Genomic DNA, 20,690 nt, shown 5'->3' with positions numbered 1-20,690 from the left:
ACCAATGGTGAGAGGCTAAATACTAACAGTGGGTGGAGCCTGATGGGATCTCTGAGATACTAGTTACCCATCGGATCTGCCTTCCTTGTGACTGACAGAGGACAACAATGGGTGGATTCAATAGCCGCTAGTGGGCGGTCTACTGTCACTGTTGTCCACTGTTAATCACAAGGAAGGATGACCGGATAGGGAACTAGTCTCTCAGAATACCCATCAGGATCCACCAACTCCCTGGCTCCTGTGCTTGTTTGTGTGATGGGCTGGGAGCTCAGTGTTACTGAGCTACATTGAGGACAGAGGGGGTTATTTACTAAAAGAAAATCCACTTTGCACTGAAAGTGCACTTGGAAGTAAAGTCACTGTAGATCCGAGGGGGACATGCAAGGAAAATAAAAAACAGCATTTTAGCTTGCACATGATTGGATGATAAAATCAGCAGAGCTTCCCCTCATCTCAGATCTACCCCTCAGATTTAGAGCGACTGCACTTCCAAGTGCACTTGTAGTGCAAAGTGGATTTGCCTTTCGTAAATGACTCCCAATGCTAGTGCTCTGAAAAGTGATCTGCGGTGGAATGCTTTTCAGAGCATGCATAAGCATCTGCTGTCAGGTGTAGAGGGGGTGATTCTGCTGTCTCCTAAATGCCTGATTTTTTTTTTTGTTTTGTTTTTTTCTGCCGAATTGGCATTTTATAATAGGGCTAATACACCACAACAGTGAGCCAAGTGTTTGGCTCGTGGTTGTGGTACAGCCCTATTGACTTGAATGTCTGAGATTGACAGGTCAACTTTGCTTGTCAACTCATCTTTTTTACTGCCCCTATGTGAAGGAGGCTGCTAAGCCATGCGCACGCAGCCTCCTTTTATAAATATTTTATTATAGAAGAGATTTGTAACATCTCTTCTGCAATAAAACATACCTACCTGCCTGTTCGCAGTTTCCACTGGCATGTAAATCTTTAGTTCTTCTTTAGCCCTAGTTCACATATATGCAGCGCGGGAAACTCAGCAAATCCTGAACGTTACCCCGCACCACACTGAAATCGCACTCTGTTAATGCAATCTGCCACCGGTGTCAACATTAAATTAATGACATTCCCAAACAGATGCCTTTTTTTTTGTGCGCTGCAGTGCAAAGTGAGCCCATACAAAATGAATAGGCTTAAATCGCACTGCAAAGATTTGCATGTGATTTGAATAGGAATGCGGTGTGATTCCTATCCAAATCACATATAGTGTCCCGCACCGCATACATGGGAACCCAAGCTTAGACTTCATTCACATGGGCAGTAAAAAAAATGCAGATACTAGTGTTTTTTACCCCCTTACACCAACGTAACACATATATGCGGCCACACTGCACTGGGCTTTTTTCTGTGGGGCCGCATATATGCGCACTCGCACAGCGCACTACCATCACAGGGACCGGGGTCTCATTGACTCCTGATTCCGAGTCACCTCATCACAGTGGTAGCCTCTGATTGGCTACCACAGCGATCAGTCACTGTGAAGCCCGCTCATGTGTTTCTCTCTCTGTGAATGGAGAAGAAAGGTACAATGTATCTTTCTCACTCCTTGCAAAGAGGGAAAAAAAAGTGTGTGCAAAAAAAGAAATAAAGAAAAAAAAGAAGCAAGAAAAAATACATAGATCAAGGTTTGATCTAGGTTAGTGCCAGGGTTAAGGTCAAAGGTCAGGGTCAAAGGTCGGGGTCGGTATATTTTGGGCAGGATTTTATTTTTTTTTTAATTAGTATTAGTGTCAGTGTGATTTAGATAGACAAAACGAACAAACAAAAAAAAAAAAAAAAAAAAAAAAAGCAAAATTCGCATATTGTTCCCGGGCTATACTATGGGTAGAAACGTCAACTAACATACACATATGTGGTATCACTGCGATCATCAGGAGCAGGAGAATTTATTTAGGGTGGCAGGTTATGGCAGTAACAAGAAATATACAGCTGAATTTAAAAAAATGTTTTTTGTTTTTTTTTTACTATTTTCGAACAGTTATCCTTTGATAATAATAATAAAAAAAAAAAAATCAGGAGATATCATTACCATTTACCACCAAATAAAAGCCCAATTTGTCCTGAAAAAACAAGGTATAATCCACCTGGATACACAAAGTAGTTGTGATGATATGTACGGTTTTACTAACACATGTCAAAGTTGCAAAATTATGCTTAGGCATTAAGATTTGTTTTACCCTTAGGCACGAAGGGGTTAATTATGGCTCTGAACGTAGCTGCATTGTTTTCAATGCCAGCCAGGGTAAACATGCACTGCATTCAGTTTCGTAACACAGAATCCAAAAATCTGCGTCTAAGAACATACGCTTTATGTGCTTACACGTAACAAAAAAAAAAAAAAGCATGCAAAATACACGTTTGTAAGTGCAAGTCTAAACAAAGGGGGAAAAATAAATGATCGTAAAAACAAAGTATGTACGAATACTCATCTTTATGTGTTTAAACGCAAATATTTTACTGATCATTATGCAGGGACTTTTCTCCTAGAAAACACGTGTAATACCATCAGTTAAAATGTTACAGTCCTGTGAATAAAGCCTTCAGCCCTCGTTCACATTGGAGCGACTTGTCAGGTCCAATCGCATGACAAGTTACATCCTATTGCTGGCAATCGCACTGTTCAAATTTGCAGTGCCGCATCTGTTTGAAAAAAAAAAAGTCGTCCCTGCACTACTTTTGGCGATTTCGACTTGCCATGAAGCCGCACAAATGTCTTCCAAAGTCGCACTGACATGCGACTTTGAAAACGTGCGATTTCAGATGAAGTTGTGCAATTTCAAAGCCGCGGTCAATGTGAGCGAGGGCTAAATGTCAGCAGCCTCAGGATTTGTCGCTGCTGAGTTTGAAGTTTGCTATACCAAGTCAAGTTTCTCTATAGAAAAATCATCTGAGATGTTGGTACAAAGCAGGCTGAGCATACGGAAATTGGCCCATTCTTGAATATAAAGAACATTTAGCAGCTGACTTTCTCAGGGACAGACCTTTAAATCCAGGGACTGTCCCTGAGCAGCAGAATGTCTAGAAGATATACAGCATAGAAGAATTCATAAACTATCACACTTCCTATACTGGCAGGAGATCACTCAGACCCTCCTGTGATCACTCAGAACATGTCCCATCCTTCTTCCCAAGTGATAGAACAAGAAGGTTTCTAAAGCTACTCACCGGCTCAGCAATGTGTTCTGCTCAGTGTGGTCAGAGACTTGTAGCTGTGACAGGACATAATCCTAGTTCTCCCTCCAGCAGGCAGGTCTTTACAGGCTGAGCTGAGGGGAAACTTGTGCTGAGTAGTGTGTACAGCTCCAGCTTCTGGGCAGTCACTGGCTGACTGAGCTCTTCCTCCCAGCACACCACCAGCGCAAGCTGTTTGTGTACATACAATCCTCCCCACGGCTGTGTCTCTTACCAGCACTTTACTTCAGCTTTTATCCTACAACAGCTAGGCACGCTTCGTGCTGGCTAAGAAGAGAGCTATTGCAATCCTGTGACTAAAAAACGTTCTTAGTGAATGACCCTCATAGCGTGTCACTATAACTAAGCTCCATTCACAACTGAGCACTTCTGTACCTTAGGCCTCATGTACACTGCTGCTGGTAAACGGACGTTTAGGAAATGCTCCTGAACGCAAACAAGGCTAAACGCGGCTTGTAAATGCTGCTACACCTTTTCAAACGTGGATTACTAGCTGTGATGTTCCAGCGTTCCGGAGAGGTTGAGAAACGTCCCGTGTACATGAAGCCTAATGCCGAGCACACACGGTCGGATTTTCTGTTGGGAAATGTTCGATGTGAGCTTGTTGTCGGAAAGTCCGACCACGTGTATGCTCCATCGAACATTTGCTGTCGGAATTTCCACACACAAATGTTTGAGAGCAGGTTCTCAAATTTTCCGACAACAAAACTTGTTGTCGGAAAGTCCGATCGTGTGTACACAAGTCCTTCGCACAAAAGTTCACGCATGCTTTCCGCACACAAATGTTTGAGAGCAGGTTCTCAAATTTTCCGACAACAAAACTTGTTGTCGGAAAGTCCGATCGTGTGTACACAAGTCCTTCGCACAAAAGTTCACGCATGCTTTCCGCACACAAATGTTTGAGAGCAGGTTCTCAAATTTTCCGACAACAAAACTTGTTGTCGGAAAGTCCGATCGTGTGTACACAAGTCCTTCGCACAAAAGTTCACGCATGCTTTCCGCACACAAATGTTTGAGAGCAGGTTCTCAAATTTTCCGACAACAAAACTTGTTGTCGGAAAGTCCGATCGTGTGTACAAAAGTCCTTCGCACAAAAGTTCACGCATGCTTTCCGCACACAAATGTTTGAGAGCAGCTTCTCAAATTTTCCGACAACAAAACTTGTTGTCGGAAAGTCCGATCGTGTGTACACAAGTCCTTCGCACAAAAGTTCACGCATGCTTTCTGCACACAAATGTTTGAGAGCAGGTTCTCAAATTTTCCGACAACAAAACTTGTTGTCGGAAAGTCCGATCGTGTGTACACAAGTCCGTCGCACAAAAGTTCACGCATGCTCGGAATCAAGCAGAAGGAGCCGCACTGGTTATTGAACTCCCTTTTTCTCGGCTCGTGGTACGTCTTGTATGTCACCGTGTTCTCACGTTCGGAATTTTGGGCCAACATTTGTGTGACCGTGTGTATGCAAGACACGTTTGAGCCAACATCCGAACAATCGGAATCTCGTGGGATTGCACGCCGCGCAATTCCTTCAAAATATAAGTGACATGAATAATAAAAAAAAAACACAGAAACAGATGGAAGAAAAATGGCTGCCACACTTTATTAGTTTTAAATGAAATAAATAAACTTTATTACACTATCAACAAATAAAGTGGTTCTAAAGCCTTAAAGTGGAGTTCCACCCAAAAGTGGAACTTCCGCTTTAAGTACCCCTTGTCCCCTGAAATGCCACAATTGGCATGTCATTTTCTTTGGGGGGGGGAGCGGGTAACTAGTTTGGATAGGTACCCAGCTTCCACTTCCTGGTCTGACCGCCTAGGCAACTCCTCCTCTCTCTCTCCCTCCTTGCAATCTTCTGGGACACGTCACAGGTCTCAGACGATTGCCTGGCCACTGACAGAGTGTGACGCGACTCGCGCATGTGCAGTGAGCGCCCAGCTGTGAAGTCGCAATCTGTCAAAGCCGGGCGCCCACACTTACAATGCCGGAGCCGCGGAGATGAGGGGGGGGAAACCAGGCGGCCGCATCGCTGGACCGTGGGACAGGTAAGTGTTTGTTTATTAAAAGTCAGCAGCTACACTTTTTGTAGCTGCTGACTTTTAATAAACCAGTGGAACTCCGCTTTAAGAGTTTATACCTTTTGCATTAAGGTGAAAAACCTTCTGTGCTGCTGTCACCTTCTGTGATTCAGCGATGTGCATGAGCGCGGCGGCTCCAGCAGCTGCCTCTCTCCTCATTGGACAGATTGTTAAGCGCAGAAGCCATTGGCTTCCGCTGCTGTCAATCAAATCTTGTGACATGGGTGCTGGGGGGGTGCCCACCCGAGTCCTGCTGTCTGTGCCAATGGACGCAGCGGCGGGACTCAGGAGCGAGCCCGCACGGGTGCCCCCATGGAAAGCTTCTTTCCGTGGGGGCACCCAATGAAGAGGAGGGGCTTGGAGCACCAGCGGGGGACAGCAGAAGAAGAGTATCGGGGCTGCTCTGTGCAAAACTATTGCACAGAGCAGGTAAGTATAGCCATGTTATTTTTGTTTAAAAAAACAAAACAAAAGGCTTACAACCACTTTAATAATGTAAATAACCACTTCGGCCCCAGATCTATTTTTTTTAATTTTCGCATGTAAAAATCTTAATTTTTGGCAATAAAATTGCTTAAACCCCTAGAACATTAAATATTTTCTGAAAACAGAGGTCTTGTAGAATTAAAATGTGATAGCTGCAAATTTTTGTCAACTGTATTTTCAGGAAAAAATATGAAATAAAATTAATTTTAGTGCAAAAACACACCATATAATACCCATTTTTGGTTAAAATATAAAAGATAAGGTTGCATCGAGTAAATAGATACCAAACATTCGCTGTCTTAAAATTGCACGCGCCCACGATATCGCCAAAAACTACGGTGCCCAAAAATCTCCATAAGTGACGCTTTAAAAGCCTTTACAGCTCATCAGTTTAGAGTTAACTAGGAGCTCTTTTGTTTGAATTATTGTCCTCATTCTGATGTTCGTGGTGATATGTCACACATGTGGTGCGCACCCTGGGCTTGCATTTGCGCAGATGTGCAGGGAAATTGGGGTTACGACAATTTTTTTTTTCATTTTAGTATATTTTATTATACTTTCATTTTTTAAAATGTTTTTACTTTATTTTGTTATGTAATTTTACTTGATTGCAAGCACAAGGGGTTAATAAACCCCCAATATGATAGCAGAAGGGCCCGAGACAGGTACTCTTTTTGAAGACATTAGGGGTCTAATAGACCTCAATGTCTCCCCTGCCCTTTACACCATCTAACCAAGCACAGATCAGCTTGGTTAGATGTGTCCCCTGGCTGTTCTGGCCAGGAAATGGTGCATCTGAACTCGGAAGTAACTTCAGGTTTCATTGTTTGCATATGAGATCGAAGTGTGGATTTGCCTCGGTCTCACAGCGCTCTCCCTCCCCTAGCCGGCGGTTGTGTTTCCAGGCTCTGGGAGTGGAAGAGCCCAGAAACGGCTGGAGTTGGGGGAGGCACCGCACTGCCGGCTCTGTGAAAGTGATCAGGAGCTATGGAGCTGCCACATCACTTTCACTTTGAAGCCAGTTGACGGATAAACAAAACCTGCACAAGCTAATAGCTGCTACTGCAGCCATTAGCTTATGATTAAAGGTTTACTCTTTGGATGTACGTAAATTATTCAACAACAGTTCCCCTTGATCAAGGGTGACAAAACCGCTTAGGCCCCTTTCACACGGGTGGACTAATCGGGTCCGCTGGTCAGTTCTTCAGGCCGACCCGATCGGCCCCTCTATTATACCCCATGGACCGGCGGATGTAAATGGAAATGTGTCCGTTTACACCCACCGTCATCCAATCCAATCCGCTAAAAACAGACGGATTGGGATCGAATCGGATGGCAGTCGGTTGTAAACAAACAGGTAGTCCATTCACATCCGACCACCCATAGAGGAGAGCGGGCTGTGTCTGTGTCCGCTCTGCATAAGCGGAGTGGACACGGACCAGCCATCCACCTGCTTACTGGGGATAAGCAGGTTGGACAAATTGGAGGAGTCCAAATTTAAATCATTTGAGTTAAAATTTGCATTTTTTGCAAGAAAATGACTTAGAATCCTCAAAATATATTTTTGTGAAAACCAAAGCCTTGGAATACATAATATTCACTTTTTGACTCTGAGGAAGAGGGTTCGCCCTCGAAACATGTCAGCCAAAACCACAGACGCCTCCTGTTCTCCCCGTACCACTGGTAGAATGCAGCAGTTCAGAAGGCAACTGGTTCCATTTGTTGTCATATGTGGACTTATTACATGCGTTTGTGAGTACAATGATTGTTATTTTATTTTAAAATAAAATTTATTGTGGTAATGTGCTAGGTCGGTGTGCCGCTCTTTTGATAATTATTTATTCTTTTTTTTTTATTATTGAAGCAAGAACATAGAAATGAAAAACAACACAGATACCTAATGTCATACATAAAAAACCATTGCAATTTTTTGTCACACAATATTTGGGCAGTTGTTTATCAAACACAAATTTTCAGGAAAAAAAAAAAATCACAAAAATACACTAAAAATACATTTTAGTGCACATAGACACAACATATTACCCAATTTTTGGGGTAAAATATAAAAGATGATGTTACATCAAGTAAATAGATACCAAATATGTCAAGACTCAAAATTGCATGCACCCAAGAAAAGGCAACAAAGTACTGTATTTTAAATTTTTCATAGGTGACCTTTTAAAAGCCTTTGCAGCTTATTAGTGTAGAGATAAACATGAATGGTGGCTCTAGAATTATTTCTCTCACTCTGGCGTTTGTGCCAAACCTCATATGTGTGGTACAATCGCTCCTTACATATGCCGTGCAGAATTATGCAGACATTTACATTTGCATGTATGCATAGGGGGATGGAGGTGATTTTTTTTTTTAAATCATTTTTATTTTGTTAAACTGTATTTTTTACCCAGTTTTGTTTTTGCTTAACTTTAATGCTATCACATGGAGGCCAAAAACCCCTATGTGATAGTCAGGTGACAAGTACTCTTTGGGGTGACATCAGGGTCTACCAGGGTCTATTAGACCCCCAACGTAAGCCCCCCCCCCCAAGCAGCTAATCAAGCATAGTTCGTGTTTGATTTGCTTTTTCCTTAGCTATAACAGGCAGGGAAATCAGAAGTGACTAAGGGGCCGATTCATCAACGTTTACCGCATGTGTAAATTAAATCCAATTCATAAAATAAATAAATAAATAACGATTATGCTGTATTTACAGCAAAATGAAAAATGTGCCGGTAAATATTGTATAAAAAGCTCTTAAGTCCAATTCACAAACAGACCAGAGAGTTAAAAAAAATGCGATATTTACCACCAGGGTTTTGCTGGCGGTATCACATGGGGTATTTGTCAAAAAACAGGGTGAGGGTCAGGGGACCCCCACGCTGCGTTTTGACAAATAGCTAGTGGATGGGCTAGTGGGTGAGCTAATGGGCAGGCTAGCGGGAAGCCGGCCGATGTATCCTTAATATGGATGACTTCTCAGCTGTCAGAAGGTTTTTTTGGCTCTGGTAACAATCAAAAATGATAAAAAAAATTAAAAGACATGGCAACAATTAAAAATTATAAAAAAAAAAACAGCGTGGGGTCCCCCCCCCCCCAATATATACCAGGCTTCTTCGGGACTGGTATGGATTTTAGGTGAACCCTCGCCAAAATAAAAAAATGGTGTGGGGGTCCCCCCCAAAATCCATTCCAGACTCTTATCTGAGCATGCAGCCCAGTTGGGCACATGCCATACCAGGCCACATGCCCTCAATGTGGGGAGGCTTTGGGGTGGGGGGGCACTGCTCCCCCACTTCAAAGCACCTTATCCCCATGTTGATGGTGACAAGGGCCTCATCCCCACAACCTTGGCCGGTGGTTGTGGGGGTCTGCGAGCAGGGGGCTTATCGAAATCAGGAAGCCCCCATTTAATAAGGGAACTCCCAGATCCCACTCCCCCATGTGAACGAGTATGGGGTACGTTGTACCCCTACCCATTCACCAAAAAAGTGTCAAAAAGTAATAAAAACACAGAAACAGTTTTAGACAATTCCTTTATTAAAATATTATAAAAAAGAAACAGCGTCCCTGATGTAAATCCATCATCAATCATAATGCACATGCACCGCCGGAACCCGAAAAAAATAAAAGAGCTCTGCTCGCGAGGATGGCTGGATGCTGAATGCCTCGTCCCCCGTCTGACAGTTCTTATATAGGTAAGAGTGGGGCCACCTGGTTACACCACCCCCCCATGATGTCACCGACCCAACATGCCCCAAAGCACCCCCCTGAACCATACCAGGCCATAATATGGGGGGTTAGTGCTTTGGGGCACGCTGGGTCATGTTGGGGCAGTGATGTCAGGGGGGACGGTGCCACCAGGTGACATCGCCAGGTGGCCCCACCCTTACCTATATAAGAACTGTCAGGCGGCAGAGGAGGCATTGCTCACTCATCTCCCCCTTTCTTGACCTGCCAGACTGCATGCTTGGATAAGGGTCTGGTATGGGTTGTGGCGGGGGGGCCCACACCATTTTTTTTTTTAAATTGACATGGGGTTCCCCTTAAAATGGGGGGGCCACGCTGTTTTTTTTCCATCGTATTATGCTTACATTCAACTGTCAGCAGGGAACCTGCTGACAGCTGATGAGTCATCTGTTGTTAAGAACGTGTTAAGGCTTCCCGAGAATGCAGTAAGGTAAAAAAAATCTTCTGCCTTTAGAACCACTTTAACATGGTAGTAAACGTTTATTTTTCATATTTTTAAAGTGTACCTGTGCTCAGACTATGGAGTCAGACATTGGTGCAGATGCAGGAATGACATCATCATGGCCCTGGCAACCAAGTGGCTGAAAAGTCTGAACCTGGAAGGAAGTCTGGGAGAAGATGGTAGCATCCGTGGTGGATGGCAGTGCTAATAGTGCTCCCGCTGGAGGGGATCACTAGCCAGGTATGTCTACCATAATGTGCTAATATGCTGTGCATACTAGCACATTACAGATAAAAGCTCCCGAGGGGCCCAATTGAGAAACATTTTTAACGGAGGTTTAATTCCGCTTTAGCAAGCAATGAAGAGCTTTCAAGCCTTTCAAGTCATTTCTGACAGCTAGATGTTAGTAATGTGAAGTAATGTGAAGTAATTTGTTTGCAATGATCTTCAAAGATCTCAACAAAGCCTCTGAAGTCAGGTTTTCGGTTGATTTTTAACCATTTGAATCCCAAAGCATTTTTTCATTTTGGTGATGTCTCAGTTCTGCATATTATACCTTTTAGTATGTGTACCTTGCCCTAATGTATTATACATTAATGTATTCAAGACAGGTTGGTTTTTCATTTGGTAGCAGTTTTGTATACATATATATATTTTTTTATTTCCTTAGTTTCCTTACTGGGAAAAATAAAATAAAAACTCTATGGAAAAATATAGAAATAAAGATGTCTGAATTATAAATCATGTTTAATGAATAAGAGCAACTTGGATGCACTTAGATTCTCATTGTAACAGTAAAGGCTAATGTAATCACCAGAACATGTGAAGACAATCTACATCAATAAAAGGCTGACCTTTATATTAATAAATCCCTTCCAAAACGTTCAAAAGCTATGGTCTCTTTGACTTGTTCTACCTATGGCCGACATGTGAATGATACCATAAGTACCCCTTTGTTTAACTTGAGCATTTATTCTAATTGCACATCCTTAGTACACGGTCCCTAAAGATTCTTGTATAGATTCAATGTTATATGTAAATTGTTCATCATTGGAACTACTTGGTCTACTCTTTGGCTAATATTGTATGTAACTGTTTAGCCCCCACATGAAAAAGCATTAAAAAAAATCATAAAAGCAACAACCGTTTATCATAAAAAAAATTTAAATAAAAAACAACTGCATCATTTGCTGCATTGGTACTGTAGTGCTTACCCAGGAAGGAGCTGCTATTTGTATTGGGTCATCCTAACTTGTCTAAAGTTAAACAGTTCCATAGTTGCTTCATAGTACTTACCAACCGACCAGTGGTGACCAATTAAATGACTTTTACACCATTGATGAGTTATGCCGAGCGGACTTGCCAACGGGCTAAACTCCGTTCGGCATTTCTGATGGAAAGATTTAGAACATGTTCTATATCTGAGTCTGTCGGAAATGCCGACAGAAAAAGTCTGATGGGGCATACACACAGTCGGAATGTCCGACCAAAAGCTCCCATCGGACTTTTTCTATCGGGAAGTCTGGCCGTGTGTAGGTGGCATTAGGGCACAGGTCTTTTAATCATTTTTAATACATTTTTTAAAAAAGTTAATACACAAGGCTGGTGCACCCCTGTTTTTCTTTTGTCTCGGTTTTCACTAGGGTTCCCCATCCTTGAGGGCAGCAAGGCCTGTGTTGTCGCATCTCCATATGGTGATCCACCTGTGCGCAGGAGTCTTTGTTTTCTGTTTGCTAAGGGCACAGGACACCCCTGAGGCCACAGCAAACTCCAGCGCTTGGACAAAAAAAGGGGAAAAAAACATACAATCAGCCTTCACTGGTAAAAAAAACCTTTAAGCCAACCCAGCATCCTGTGAGCTTAAGTTCCTGGCTGTAAATAAAGTAAAGATTTAGTAATATCTCAGGCGAGACATCATACTTCTGGCTAGGTCTCATGTGTTAATGGATTCCATTGACCAGAATATTAATTTATTCTGGCAATTGTAATGCATTAACGCTCAAACGCGCCTTAACGCCTGAGCGTTTAGATGCGTTTAGATGCGTTTACATGTGTTTAGGCACGTCAAACACTTTCTCTGTTCCAAATCTCCTCCTATGAACGTGCTCGTGCAATGCCTACCAAAACATTCAGGCCTCATGCACACAGGTTTGAGATTTGCATTACTACTTCTAAGGCTGCACTATCACTGACTGGTCCACAGTAACGATTTGGAACCACTTAGCATGGTTCCCAATCATTTGATCACCATGACAGTTAATCATTTACAACCAACCTTTGGGCTCAGCAGTCAAAAGAGGCAAACTGACTGGCACGCTGTTTTTTTGTTTTTTTTAATTGGATTAACACTTTACACTTGTAAAATAAAACTGCATTTCTACATTTTTGTCTATTTTCCCATTTATAATAATATGAACAGGGTATTTATTAAAACAGTGTATCAAATAAAAAAGTTATATGTCTAATAAACAGAGTAAACATTATTTAGGCAAATGAATCGTAATGTGAAGTTAACCAACACATAATAGGTTTTTATGACATGTGAGTAACAGGTCTGAGTCTGATATTTTATAGCACTTTATTCTGCATTTGTTCTGTTTAGTTGCAAATTATATATAAATTACTATTACTATTACTCAGCAGACAGGTTTGGTTGGATGAGGACCACTTTATGCACAACAGTGGCCATGGTGGTCGCTTGTGGAGGTTTAGAGGTTCATGATTGGAAGTTTCTTTCTATACCTGCATTTGTGAATCACACAGCCGATTGACTCTCCCTCTGTGTTTCTGTATCTCCTTGCTGCGTGCCCTGGTTCCGCACAGAAGAATGCTTTGTAGTATCTCCTGCTGATTTGCTGCTTGCTATCTTTTCCTTGTCCACTCTGCCTTTTTCTGCCTCCATGTATAGGACTGTGGAACGTTGGCACTATGCGGACACTTGCTGACTGAATTTATGATGATGCTGATGCCTGCAACCAACTTACCATCCATGGATGTTCCAACCTCTGCCAATCATGGCGAGCGATGTATTCTATTAATGAATACAAAGCCTGCTCGGATTGGCAGAGGTTGTAACATCATCAGCCCGCGCCTCTCTGACTCTCAAAGCCAATCTGAGCAGGCTTTGTATTCATTAATAGAATACATCCCTCGCTGTGACTGGCTCAGCGCGGTATATTGTATTACCGGCCGCACATCCAGCGGGCTGACAGATTAGGGATGTTCATTTTGGGCCAGCTTGGCCCAAACGAACTAAAAGTGCACATATTACCAGCGTATAAGACGACCCCCGATTTTTGGGGGATGTTTAATTATAAAATGTTGTCTTATACGCCGGAAAATACGGTACATAAGTATTCACAGCCTTTGCCATGACACTCAAAATTGAGCTCAGGTGCATCCTGTTTCCACTGATCATCCTTGAGATGCTTCTACAACCTGATTGGAGTCCACTTGTGGTAAATTCAGTTGATCGGACATGATTTGGAAAGACACACACCTGTCTATATAAGGTCCCACAGTTAACAGTGCATGTCAGAGCACAAACCAAGCCATGAAGTACAAGGAATTGTCTGTAGACCTCCAAGACAGCATTGTTTCAAGGCACAGATCTGGGGAATTGTACAGAAAAATGTCTGCAGCATTGAAGGTCCCAATGAGCACAATGGCCTCCATCATCCGTAAATGGATGATGTTTTGAACCACCAGGACTCTTCCAAGAGCTGGCCGCTCTGCCAAACTGAGCGATCGGGGGAGAAGGGCCTTAGTCAGGGATGTGACCAAGAACCCGATGGTCACTCTGACAGAGCTCCAGTGTTTCTCTGTGGAGAGAGGAGAACCTTCCGGAAGGACAACCATCTCTGCAGCACTTCACCAATCAGGCCTGTATGGTAGAGTGGCCAGACGGAAGCCACTCCTCAGTAAAAGGCACATGACAGCACACCTGGAGTTTGCCAAAAGGCACCTGAAGGACTCTCAGACCATGAGAAACAAAATGATCTGGTCTGATTAAACAAATATTGAACTCTTTGGCCTGAATGGCAAACGTTATGTCTGGAGGAAACCAGGCAGTACTCATCACCTGGCCAATACCATACTTACAGTGAAGAATGGTGGTGGCAGCATCAGGCTGTGGGGATGTTTTTTAGCGGCAGGGACTGGGACACTAGTCAGGATCGAGGGAAAGATGAATGCAGCAATGTACAGAGACATCCTTGATGAAAACCTGCTCCAGAGTGCTCTGGACCTCAGACTGGGGCAAAGGTTCATCTTCCAACAGGACAACGAGCCTAAGCACATAGCCAAGATAACAAAGGAGTGGCTACGGGACAACTCTGAGTGTCCTTGAGTGTCCCAGCCAGAGCCCAGACTTGAACCAGATTGAACATCTCTGGAGCAGGAGTGTTGCTAGGTGGGAAAAAGACCAGGGGCTTCAGCCCAAAGGTACGTTTGATAACCCCTCCCACATTTTAAAGTAAGTACAGCCCAAGCCCGGCATCATGGGGGGGGGTCTAGGCTCACTTACTGGTTGCGGTTTACACAGAGCGGGAATCTTCCGCTTACCCGACGCGGCCGCAGTGTCACACGAAGTGATGCTTCATGGACTGGCTCCTATGATGGAAGTCACACGTCCCAACATTGGACCAGTGTGATGTCCATCATTGGAGCCGGTCCAGGAGGCGGGACTATCTTGCTATCCCGGTAGGCCAGTCCGGCCCTGTATAGCCCAGAGTTCCCGGTCAAACCCAGACCTTGGGACTCGGGGCTAATAATTGTCAATCAGCAATACCAGATCCAGGGCTTTTTGGGGGCCCACTCGGGGCTATAGCTCGGGTCAGCCCCCCTCCCCCCCTTCCGACACCACTGCTCTGGAGAGATGTGAAAATGGCTGTGCACCGATGCAACGCTCCCCATCCAACCTGATGGAGCTTGAGAGGTCCTGCAAAGAACAATGGGAGAAACTGCCCAAAAATAGGTGTGCCAAGCTTGTAGTATCATACTCAAAAAGACTTGAGGCTGTAATTGGTGCCAAAGGTGCTTCAACAAAGTATTGAGCAAAGGCTGTGAATACTTATGTACATGTGATTTTTTTTTGTTTTTTATTTTTAATAAATTTGCAAAGATTTCAAACAAACTTCTTTCACATTTTCATTATGGGGTATTGTTTGTAGAATGTTGAGGAAAATAATTCATTTAATTCATTTTGGAATAAGGCTGTAACAAAATGTGGGAAAAATGAAGCGCTGTGAATACTTTCTGGATGTACTGTATATCTAAAGGATCCTTTGTATTGCTGTTTCTGATTTTTGTTTTTAACATATAGAATATTTGTCTGTGTAATTTTGGGTTTGCAATCATTCTTCCTGTGAATCTCCCCGTAATAACCATCAACCAACATTGCAAAAGTGTACAAGCATACACTTGTTTCAAATTGTTACTGCTCGGCATAGAATCTGAGGGTTTAGTATCCTGTTTTGATATCATTATGCTTTTACAGATGAAGATGGTTTCTGTTTTGACTCAGACCATCATTTATCTGGTGGACGAAGCAAGATAAGAAGCTGAAGACTGGAGTATAAACAAGTTTGCAGTGTTATATAATGATTCACGTAGCAGACAGATCCCAAGCTTTTCAGATCCTTTGAATCTGTTTATTAGCTCTACCATAACATTTGGTTTCCTTACAGATGCTGTCATGTGACAGATGTTTAACTGAGATTACACTCTTTTTGGCTCCTCTTTGCGGCTATTTTAAAAAAACAATTTATGTACATTTCCTCCCAAATAGCAAGGGGAGAAGGTGCTGAGTCTTCTTTTCAGCACGTTGCTGAGATGAAAGATTTTTCTCCACAGTGACTCCAGTCTGGTTTTGTCTGCTAACACAAACAGCCATTGACATGAAACGTATTGTCTAAATCAGTGGTTCTCAACCATCAGGCTGAGGCCTACCTCCTGCCAGGCTGCACTTGGATTGTGCTTCCTCTTTCCTCTTATCCTTCCATCCTCATAGCCTGGACTGTGTGCCCATAATGGAATCCTGTCAGCATTTCTTGGGATCTACAAAATATTGACTAATGCCGCGTACACACGGGCGGACTTTTCGATGGACTAGGTCCGGTGGACTTTTCGGCGGACTTTACGTCGGACTTTCGAATGAACTGACTTGCCTACACACGATCAACCAAAGTCCGACGGACTCGTACGTGATGACGTACGACCGGACTAAAATAAGAAAGCTCACAGCCAGTTGCCAATAGCTGCCCTAGCGTCAGTTTTTGTCCCTCGGACTAGCATACAGACGAGCGGACTTTTCGACTGGACCCGAGTCCATCGGAAAGATTTGAAACATGTTTCATTTCTAGGTCCGTCGAACTTTTGGGTAAAAAAAGTCCGCTGGAGCCCACACACGATCGAATTATCCGACGGAGTCCGGTCCGCCGGACCAAGTCTGCCGTAAAGTCCGCTCGTGTGTACGCGGCATTAGGCTAGGTTCACACTGTGCGGGGATGGTTGCGAGTGCAGGAATTTCAGCTGGTCCCGCACCCACAACCCCCTGCAGCTAAAACGCACTGCTCTGTACAGACGCATGGTGCTGCCATTCATTCTTAATGGCACCTCCACGCATCTCAGCCTGCAGTGTGTTTGCAGGTGTGGGAATTGCATGGTGCAGCAGCCCTTTCAAATAAATAGGCTTTAACCTAGGGTTAAAGCAGGTACAACCTGGGGGATGATAGGCATAAGCTGTGAATCCAACTACAAAATGCAGGAGCCTTCAGCATGGCACCTACTTTGAAAACCTGGGAGCAGGGGCAAGCAGTGGGTATCTTGTCTGTGCAGGTAGAAGCTGTCATATGGTATACTACATGAGCTACAATATATATACATTTCTACCAAACAAATTTTTGATCAACCCTTTTTATACTTGTGTCTAGTAGGTTAATGGAGGAAGAGTACTAGGAGGTAGAATGTCCCCTTATGTTGGTGGCTGGTAGAAAGGTAGACTGTCCCCATACCTTTGGGGTCAGTAGAAGGATGAATAACCCTCTACATTGGTGGTCTGGTCAGCAAAAGGAAGACTGCTCCCTTACACTATTGGTCAATAGGAGGAAAAATTACCCTTTAAATTAGTGGTCATTAGGGGGTAGAGTGCCCCCTTGTATTGGTGGTCAGTGGTGTGAGCAGAATAATGATGCCTTATGTTGGTGGTCAATAGGAGGAATAATGTCCCTTTACGTTTATGGTCAGTAGGTAGAGGAATATCCACTTATATTGTAGTCAGTAGAAATAAACATGCATTTCTTTCCACAGAACACCAAAAGAAAGGGGCATTTTTCTTCCCACTGACCACCAATGTTAGGATGTATTTTTTCCCACTGACTACCACAGAGATTGGTAATATTGTGTGTGTGTGTGTGTGTGTGTGTGTGTGTAGCTGTTGATTAACTATATTGCACATATTGCATCTAAAATTACATTGCGGGTGCCAGATTAATGGGTAAATCATCATTATTTGCCTCTTTTCCTCACATCTTCCAGATGCTACTACTGTAACTGATTAATTATTGTAACCAAATAATTATTGTGTACTGTCCATACATGTCCTGCCAGGGTTTTATCCCTCTTCAGCAAGATATCAATTACATGTTCAAGTACTTGTCTCCTGAATTGTTGTGTATGTTACTCCTTAGGCACTGCAATTGATCTAATTTCTATAATCTCTCCATTTTTGTGTTCACAAATTCCTTCAACGTTAAAATGTATGGACAAGCATTGCAATGTCCACATTTGAATGATCCATTTTGGCTCTGTGGTAAAGGTGAATTTTAGAGTCACTTTTGTAGGGGTACTTTTAATTTCAAAATGACTATGAACCAATATTTTTCTGATGTTCTATAGTCTGTGTTGCATAATGTTGGGACTTTTCTAAAGTACCTGCTTTTGGTCTTTGACTTCTTCCAATAGTATGTCCTGAAGACATTATAGGCCCTTTCAGTCCTTTTATATCATTTCATTTTCACAGCGAAGGAATTTTTGAACACAAAATATGGGGAAATTATAGAAATGTAATCATTTTATAAACGCAGTTGCTCTGGTGTAGTAAACAATTATTCTGAAGTAGTAAAAAAATTAATTGCTTAGAGTAGTAGAATCTGGAATATGTAAAGAAAATAGGCAAATAGTAAAGACTGACCCATAATACTGGTACTAATAAATGCAATTTTACTTTCTTCATTATAATTTATCCACAGATGAAGAACTAGCAATTTTTTTTTTGTAAATTTTTATGTAAAATTTTATGTAAAATTTGTGATTATGCAAGTCATCACAGTTCATTAAGTATTTTTTTATCTGATTTTCACACAAGTAAAATTGTGTATTACCGTGACACTATACAATATAGTTTTTCTCCAAAAATAGTTCAGACACATAAACTTCTTAATGACCCTGTAATCCATTTTTCATCAAATTGTTTCAGTGACATTTGCAAAAATAAGAAATGGGTGAGGTTCCCCCTGGAATTTTAACCAGGGGGAACCTGGCTAACACTGTCAACAATGGGTGGATACCTTGCACAAGGGATGGCAAAGCCTTCTCTCCTTGCAATGCACCATATCCAAATGTTGAGAGACAATGGCATATTCCCCACATCTGATACCAAAAAGGATGTGGGTTTTGTGGGAGGAGAGACTTACAGGAATCTAGAAACCCCCTTTTATATTAACTGGGTTCCTAGATAAACCCCCCTCCCCCCACAGGTGAATGATTACAAGGGTACATTAGTACCTCTTATCCCTCCCCCTCCTAAAAAGTGCAAACGTAAATAAACATACCAAAACCGTGAGAAAATAATTTAATAGAATTACATAAAAACAGTGTCCCCCACCTTAAATTCATAGTCATGCCCGATTATGTTTTCCTACCACTATGATGACTGGCACAAATTACAGCATTCCCAGGTCTGCGATAAGTAAATACAGTGCAGGGCATCCTGAGTGATGGGTATATATATATATAAGCATTTCTGACTCAGGGGATATATGTCTCTGTGAGTCCAACGGTTCCGGTAAGCCCGCATTGCTTCCATACGGGGGATTCTATCATTGTGTATTACCCCTTCTCGATTTATCTACGCGGTGTATAGATACCACCACCTGTTTGGGACTTTCTATTTGGTCTCCAGATTTTCTATGCAACAGATACTTATTGGAATCCTTCTCAGTACCATTTTGAATATATGTTATGAACAAAACGGTGGGATACATTTATTCTTTCTGATCCTATTATTGTGTGTTGCCTCTCTCAATTCATGGACACCACCACCTGTTTGGGACTCTCTAGTGACCCTCAGATTTTCTATGCAAACAGATACTTATTGAGGTCTTTCTCGGTACTATTCTGAATGTAATGTGATCCGAACAAACGGTTTAATACATCTGTTTTTTGTCATTTTAACATTTTTTTGTGATCTAAACTAGCGCTGCACTATATATACCCATACTGTTTACAAATTTCCTTATTTTGTGTGCGAGCTGCTATTATAGAGTAAGCGCGGTGTTTTTGAGTATTTTTTCATCCTGAGTGATGTAATTGATCAAATATGGTCATGACCAAGTTTGGTCAATGACGTTGTTCAAGATCTGCAGCTGCTTTTTTTTTTGCACTGTAGCAGTTGGGAATTTGCGTGGCTGAACCGCAAACAGGGAGGGTTTAGGTCTAACCCAAAGCTTATCCCAATATCTGATTAAAACTGTCGCTGGCTAGTTTTACACTGTGTATCCTCCTCAGTATATATATGTATTGTAGCAAAACCCTAGCCTTGCTTTTTAAAATTGTTCTGCTGCTGGCCAATTTCCCACTGCTGTGTCATCCATGGGCTCTTATTGCTTATAGTAAAACATCTGTTTCTACTTTTTTCTTTTCCTTTTTATTTTTTTCTTAAGTATAGTTCAGCCAGTTCTGCCTCATTTAAAGTATCCTGCTGATGGAAAATGTTACACTACTGTATAGTAGTGTAAAATTCTCTTATTTCTTAATGGGTCTTTGATAGAAATTGGTCAATGGCAGGACAATTTTGCATTAATGAGAACAGGGAAAGCCTCCATGAACTACTGGCCAATTTCTATCTGCTGGTCAAAGCAGACTTATTACCATTTGATTCACAACAAGCATGTGTTGCTGCTAAAACTACCCAAAAAAGCCTTTTTTTTCAAGCTGAAATAAATCAGCTTGTGGTGCTGCTCCCAAGCTAATTGTAAAAGGAAAAAATGGGTTACGCATCTAGATATGTACTGCCAGTGTACATTGTTGCTTAGATGGTCCGTGAAAACATTCTGTTCCGTAACACCACATACAGCTTTATGGCATCCCCTAAGCATGTTATTTTAAAGGATTTGTGTGTTTTTAGTGTTGCCCTTAATGACCCTCTCCCGACTGTATGGTATCTTTTTGGCATTGATACATTTTCAAACCCGGGCAGATTCACCCATCTCTAAGTAGCTAGCATGCTGACCCATTGGTTTTTAAACTAAGATTAGGAAAGTCAAAACAGGCATTCTGCCTTCTTCTAGACTGTACAGCAGTATTCAAATATACACCCTGGATGAGCAACTAGATGTCCTACATTACCAAGCTTGTACTCTGCTTTCCCGGACACTAATTAGACCCCTGGTGCTCCAGTCAAAACTTTAGCTTCATTCCCCCTGGATATACCCTACAGA

This window comes from Aquarana catesbeiana, linkage group LG01, assembly GCF_042186555.1.
Source record: "Aquarana catesbeiana isolate 2022-GZ linkage group LG01, ASM4218655v1, whole genome shotgun sequence".
Taxonomy (NCBI): domain Eukaryota; kingdom Metazoa; phylum Chordata; class Amphibia; order Anura; family Ranidae; genus Aquarana; species Aquarana catesbeiana.
Note: the sequence above shows the minus strand (reverse complement) of the source record.